The following is a 6,988-nucleotide window of genomic DNA, read 5'->3' as shown; positions in this document are numbered from 1 at the left end:
TTGTTATTTTTTTTAGAATAATAAATCAGTTAATTGATGGGGGACAAAAAGATATTAAATACAATATTTTGGTTCAAGTAAGTGTAGATTAACATGTTGGACTAAAATATTCAGTTTTCGACGAAAATGTCCCTTTGAATAATAGAGGAGTAAAAGAGCTTCTAATAGAGTTTAACTATTAGTAACTTGAAATACACATATGAGTATTAAAACTAATAATATTTTGATGATGTAAAAAGTGGGTTTGTAACTAATATTAATTTGATGAATATAAATATGAAATAACACGCAGTTGAAGTTATTGATCGTGTAACCATTAAGAGAACGGCATTGGCAGAGATTGATTATGTCCAATGAAACTGCTTTATGCGAGAATTGCCTTTTAAACCAAAGCTGTTTGTTTCCAGAAGCAGCTTACAAATGAGATGCTGCATGTAACGTCCCACATGGTTGAGGTACGAAGGGATGCAGCGAGAAGCTGCTTATAAAGCCAACGGCCTTGAACGATGGAAAGCATACCTTTCTCGGCCTTTTGGCTAAGATCAAGTGTAGTATCTGTTCTTATCAGTTTAATATCTGATACGTGGGCCAATGGTCCACACGATATTAAATTTATTTTTTGAGGAGGAGGGTCCACCACAGTAGCTTGCTACTGGGACTCTCGAGCGTCGCCCTAGCGTTGCAGTATTGCTCGGGCCTGGCGCATCCCACCCAATCTAAAGTTTAATGTTTCTACTCCGTTTTTTGATTGCGAAAACCATGCCTCCTTAGTTTTACTAATTTATTGTTTAAACTATGTTCTGGTAGTTTAACTTTTAAATTATTTCCCCTTTAGTTATTGTCATTTTTAAACCATGTAACTTTCTACGCTCAATAGGATTGCCCCCTTAGTTTTAGAATCATTCCATGATACCTTAAAATTGGGGGTTGAATTATCAAATTTATGTGTCACGAGTGTTCCATTACAAATTAAGTTTATAACACCCAATATTCGATCGGGGCAGTCCGACCTTGTTACCAACTGTTACATTAGTCACTGGAGTGACCTTGTACATAATCATTGCTAAAAGTCTCATTCGATTCATCACTACAACCAGTAAATGTTATCGACAACTCATATATAGACACTTTTCGTCCCACCATAACAGCTAGTGTTGCACATGTATTTAAACCTTTCATGTACCATATCATACCACATATAAATGCATAAAAAATAGTGGACAAAATTCAAAGCAAATGTTTGAAATTTATTGACAAAAGTTCACGCCGCTAATTGTTCCGAAATGACCGATCATACATCTCTAAAACGTACAAACTTTTAATTAACACAAAGAACATCGACAATAATTACACGAGAACCTAGAATAGGGGATTAACCTACTCCTATGTTTCTAAATAAAAAAGGTTTGTGCAAACCCGCAGCATAACCTACACTTACGGAAACAATGAGCAAATAACAACAACCGCTTCAATGCACGACTGCCTTTCCTTTCCCATTGCTAGAGGAAGCCACCAACGAATCTTGAGCTTCAAGAACACATCAGAATGCACAAATAAAAACAAAATTGGCTGGAAGTTCAACTTTAATCATGCATAAAAAAAGACTCCAAATTTCACTACAAAACACGACGAATCCATTTCGTACCGACGATTTCTTAACTGACACATTTTAGACCATCAACGCCAACACCTAAAAGCGCTATTAATATTATCAAGAATTTCTAATCTCAACCCTAAATCACCATATTAAACATATAAAGTTTCTTAATTCTATCGAGACCTAATTTTCATAATTTCAAGAACAAAACCGTAATATGATACAAAAATCGGTATGGAATCCTTTATACCTGTAGCCCACATATTTTACACTTAAACGAAAACAATGTAGTTAAAATTCAACGTTAGTTATGATTTCGTTGAACTAAATGAAATACAATATATTATTCTTAATTATTAAAATAAGATATATAAAACTAATATATTTTTTAATTAAAACAAAATTTAAAAAAAAGAATTTAACTATATAATCACAAAAAGGAATAACGCTTTTGGAGCGTCAATTTTGGTCCTCGTTTCAAAATATTCCTTAACTTTAAATCCAAATTCAAAATATTTTAATCCTCTTGAATTTTCCTTTCTAAACTGTTTTTCTGAATTAATATTGAAAACACGTTCCCCCCCCATAAATCGATATGCTATTCGATAACTATCTTTAAGTATCGATAAGTACCAAGCCAAAAACAAAGATGTTTTGTAACATCCCAAAATTGGGGCTAGTGACTAAAATTGAATTTTTTAAACTTTGAGGTTTGATTTTGAAAGATTGAAAAGTTCAGGGACTAAATTGGTAATATTTTGTGAAGGATTGTTTAGTAAATATTTAAAGAAGTAAGGATAAATTGGTTCTTTCAAAGGAAGATTTCTTATTATTCCTTTATAAAGGAGACAACCGCGTGTAAATGGGAAGGGAAAGTCTAGAGAATGGAGCTTCTTCTTCTTCTTCTCCTTCCCGTGAGCCCAATTAAAAGGTGAGTTTCTTGTAAGTTGATTATTCCTTAATTTTATGATGGGGTTTGATTCTTGGAGGATTAAGAAAGCTTAAGAAATGCTTATGGTGACTTAAAACCTAAAGATGAATAAATTATGTAAGATTGAATATTAAGAGTTTTTAAGGGATTTATTGAGAAAGAGTTGATAAATAAGTTTTGAAGTTAAAATTAACATTTCATCAGTTGAATTAAGAAGTATGAAGTGTTAGAATTGAAATTAGAACATGTTAGAAATTTGGTAGGATTCATAAATTCAAGATATAGGAGGAGATTTCGAAGATAAAAAAGTGTTAAATGCATAGAAATTGGTTTAAGTATGTGTACTTGGGTTAAGTGTTTTAAAGGGGTTAAGACATGGAGGATTTGAGTTGATATAGGTAAATTTTTTGGCTTAAAAAGGAAAATCTGAAGCAGTACCGATACTTCAAGATAAAAGAGAGATATTTGGTATAGGGGTATCGATACTGGTCTAACAGTATCGATACCATAGGTCTGAAATTGGTAAAGATATTCAAAGGGTATCGATACCTGGGAAGGTAGTACCGATACCATAAGGAAGGTATCGATACCAGAAAACATCGAATGCTAAATGAGTATCGATACCAGAAAACATTGAATTTTTAGATAAGATTCAAAATTTTTGGGCGGAAAATATTTCCAATTCCTCTAAAAATTATGGACCAAAAGTTTTGAATTCTGGATCAAATATTTTCAAAGCTCCGCCCTTAATTTTTATTTTTTTTACAATTTAGCATAGAAATCACAACTTGATCAATTGATATTCAATTTAGTTTCTACTTTTTAAATTCATAATTTTGATAGAAAGTAATTTAAACATAGGTTTATTCAATAAAAATTAATATCTTACACACCAGTGACATCTACTAAAAAACTAAACACGAAAATCACAACAAAGACCGAAATTCTTACCTATATTGCCAAATCAACAACACCACTTGAAGGCATCAATTACGATGCTCAAAATGAGTTTGTATGCAAAAACGGATTCGAAGAAGTAAGGTGGTTAAAACAATTTAGAAGGTAGTTATTATAATCGATTAAAGTCAAAGGAATTTGCAAGAAGAGTTCACGGCAAAATGGTTGAAAATGAAGGGAAAATTGATCTTGGGAAAATACATATATGGATTTAACAATTTTGATTCTTTTACAATTTAGTCACTAAAATTGAATTTTAATTTAAATATCAAGTTGGTACTTTCTTCAAAATCAATTTACACTTTAAAAATCATATTTTTTATTTAAAAAATATTTATTACTATTTGAAAAAAATTATATCATAATATTTCAAAAAATTTCATTTTACACAAATTGTGAAATTAAACATGATTCTACCGACCTGGATTTTAGGAAGTTACATTCCAGCCATTTCAGGCATTCAATTTGTGCATTAAATAGTAACTTGCGACCATTGCTTCGTAACTCTTCTTGTAATATTGAAACTCCTAAAACATGTTTAAAAATATAAATCGTTGGAAGCACAGAGTATCGATATTGCCACATGTGTTTTGGAAACTCACACACGGGCATCGAAACTCTTGAATGTTGGGAAAGCCTCTCTTGATGTTTTTGAGCTACTATGTGGTCCTTTTTATATACTCTAAGTGATTTATAGTCGTTTCGAGAAGTTGGAGGTAGCTTCTAGCTATTTTAAACATGAAATTCGTGGTTTAAATACTCAATTGCAACCATAGTTTTGAAACTCTTCTTGGAGAATCGAAACTCCTAAAACATGTTTAAAAATATCAATCGTTGGAGGCCTAGAGTATAGATACTAGAACATGAGCTTTGGAATCTCACATACGGGTATCAAAATCCAACATTGGTTTTCGAAACTATTAAGCACTATGTAATGGAAGTTCTAAAACTAGTACAAGAGTTTGGAAACACTTAGGAGAAGTTTTAAAACTTCACACTTAGTTTTGAAATCTAAGGCTCAAGTTTTCACATTTTAGGGTGTTTTTGGATCTTTAAAAATATTTTAAGTTGGATATTTAAGCCAAAACACAAAGAAAATATTTTTGACATAATTCTTCTTTAATAAAATGATTTAAATAATTTTTGCGAAAATTTCGTAGCAAATTTGCAATTTCTACAATATAGTAAGGGGTCGTTCTTATTTGCTCGCTTCTGAAATATATACGAAGTAGATTGTTATTTTTTTAGAATGATAAATCAGTTAATTAATGGGGGACAAAAAGATATTAAATAAAATATTTTGGTTCAAGTAAGTGTAGATTAACATGTTGGACTAAAATATTCAGTTTTCGACTAAAATGTCCCTTTGAATAATAGAGGAGTAAAAGAGCTTCTAATAGAGTTTAACTATTAGTAACTTGAAATACACATATGAGTATTAAAACTAATAATATTTTGATGATGTAAAAAGTGGGTTTGTAACTAATATTAATTTGATGAATATAAATATGAAATAACACGCAGTTGAAGTTATTGATCGTGTAACCATGAAGAGAACGGCATTGGCAGAGATTGATTATGTCCAATGAAACTGCTTTATGCGAGAATTGCCTTTTAAACCAAAGCTGTTTGTTTCCAGAAGCAGCTTACAAATGAGATGCTGCATGTAACGTCCCACATGGTTGAGGTACGAAGGGATGCAGCGAGAAGCTGCTTATAAAGCCAACGGCCTTGAACATTGGAAAGCATACCTTTCTCGGCCTTTTGGCTAAGATCAAGTGTAGTATCTGTTCTTATCAGTTTAATATCTGATACGTGGGCCAATGGTCCACACGATATTAAATTTATTTTTTGAGGGGGAGGGTCCACCACAGTAGCTTGCTACTGGGACTCTCGAGCGTCGCCCTAGCGTTGCAGTATTGCTCGGGCCTGTCGCATCCCACCCAATCTAAAGTTTAATGTTTCTACTCCGTTTTTTGATTGCGAAAACCATGCCTCCTTAGTTTTACTAATTTATTGTTTAAACTATGAATAACAACCGCTTCAATGCATGACTGCCTTTCCTTTCCCATTGCTAGAGGAAGCCACCAACGAATCTTGAGCTTCAAGAACACATCAGAATGCACAAATAACAAAAATATTGGCTGGAAGTTCAACTTAAATCATGCATAAAAAAAGACTCCAAATTTCACTACAAAACACCACGAATCCATTTTGTACTGACGATTTCTTAACTGACACATTTTATACCATCAACGCCAACACCTAAAAGCGCTACTAATATTATCAAGAATTTCTAATCTCAACCCTAAATCACCATATTAAACATATAAAGTTTCTTAATTCTATCGACACCTAATTTTCATATTTTCAAGAACAAAACCTCAATATGATACAAAAATCGGTATGAAATCCTTTATACCTGTAGCCCACATATTTTACAGTTAAACGAAAACAATGTAGTTAAAATTCAAAGTTAGTTATGATTTCATTGAACTAAATGAAATACAATATATTATTCTGAATTATTAAAATAAGATATATAATTAAATATATTTTGTAATTAAAACAAGAATTTAAAATAAGAATTTAACTACATAATCACAAAAACGAATAATGCTTTCGAAGCTTCAGTTATGGTCCTCATTTCAAAATATTCCTTACCTTTAAATTCAAAATTCAAAATTCAAAATATTCTTGTAACGCCCCAAACATTGGGCTAGTGACTAAAGTGTAAGATTTTAAAATTTCGTGATTTATTTTGATTAATTGAATAGTTCAAGGACTGATTCTAGAATTTTGTGTATAGGACTTAAATCAAATATGAAAGATTTGAAAGGGCATTACAGTCTTTTTAAAAGAAAGGAATTTTATATTCCTTTTAAAGGAAATAAAGCATTTGGAGAAAAGAAAGAAATCTAAAATTCTCTTTCTTAATCTTTTCTTCCTCCTCTCCACCGTGACTTCAGTGCTAAGGTAAGGAATCTGTAAGTAGTTATTTCTTTTAAATCCTTGATTTGTTTTTTATTCTTGGGGTATTAGGGAAGTTTAAGAAAGCTTAAACAGAAGTAGAAATTAAGAGATTGATAAGTAATTGGTAATTGAGTAAAGAGAGTTTTTGAGAGAATTGATGAGAAATGTTTAGTAAATGAATTTTGAAGCGATATTTGACTTGTTATAAGTTGGAATAAGAAGTTTAAGATGTTGGAAAAGGATTTGGGATATGTTGAATAATGGGTGTGAATTTTAGTTTCAAATGTTTTACTGGGATTTTGGATATTTAGGAATGTTAAAGTGATATAAGTTGGGTTTGATAAGTGTAGTTGAGTTTAAAGGCATGAAAGGAGATAAAAATGGGAGATTTAGGTGAGTTTTGGTCAATTTTCGAGTTGAAATGGGTAATTTCTAGGAAAGGGTATCGGTATTAGATGAACGATACTTATACTTCAAAGAAAAAATCGATTAAATAGTATGAATCAGTAGAATATTATCAATACCGAATG

The 6,988-nt window shown here is 31.4% G+C and overlaps 2 non-coding genes across 2 annotated transcripts; both read left to right on the top strand.

The window, feature by feature from the left end:
* The first annotated feature begins 515 nt into the window (after positions 1 to 515).
* Positions 516 to 711, top strand: LOC120200522. The gene has a single exon (XR_005523565.1). It is a non-coding gene; the product is annotated as a U2 spliceosomal RNA (small nuclear RNA).
* Positions 712 to 5,232: 4,521 nt separating this feature from the next.
* Positions 5,233 to 5,428, top strand: LOC120200505. The gene has a single exon (XR_005523556.1). It is a non-coding gene; the product is annotated as a U2 spliceosomal RNA (small nuclear RNA).
* Positions 5,429 to 6,988: the final 1,560 nt, after the last annotated feature.

Source organism: Hibiscus syriacus, unplaced genomic scaffold (assembly GCF_006381635.1).
Source record: "Hibiscus syriacus cultivar Baekdansim isolate YM2019G1 unplaced genomic scaffold, ASM638163v2 tig00005974_pilon, whole genome shotgun sequence".
Lineage (NCBI taxonomy): Eukaryota > Viridiplantae > Streptophyta > Magnoliopsida > Malvales > Malvaceae > Hibiscus > Hibiscus syriacus.
The sequence above is the reverse complement of the archived record's forward strand: the minus strand, read 5'-3'. Positions and strand labels throughout refer to the sequence as shown.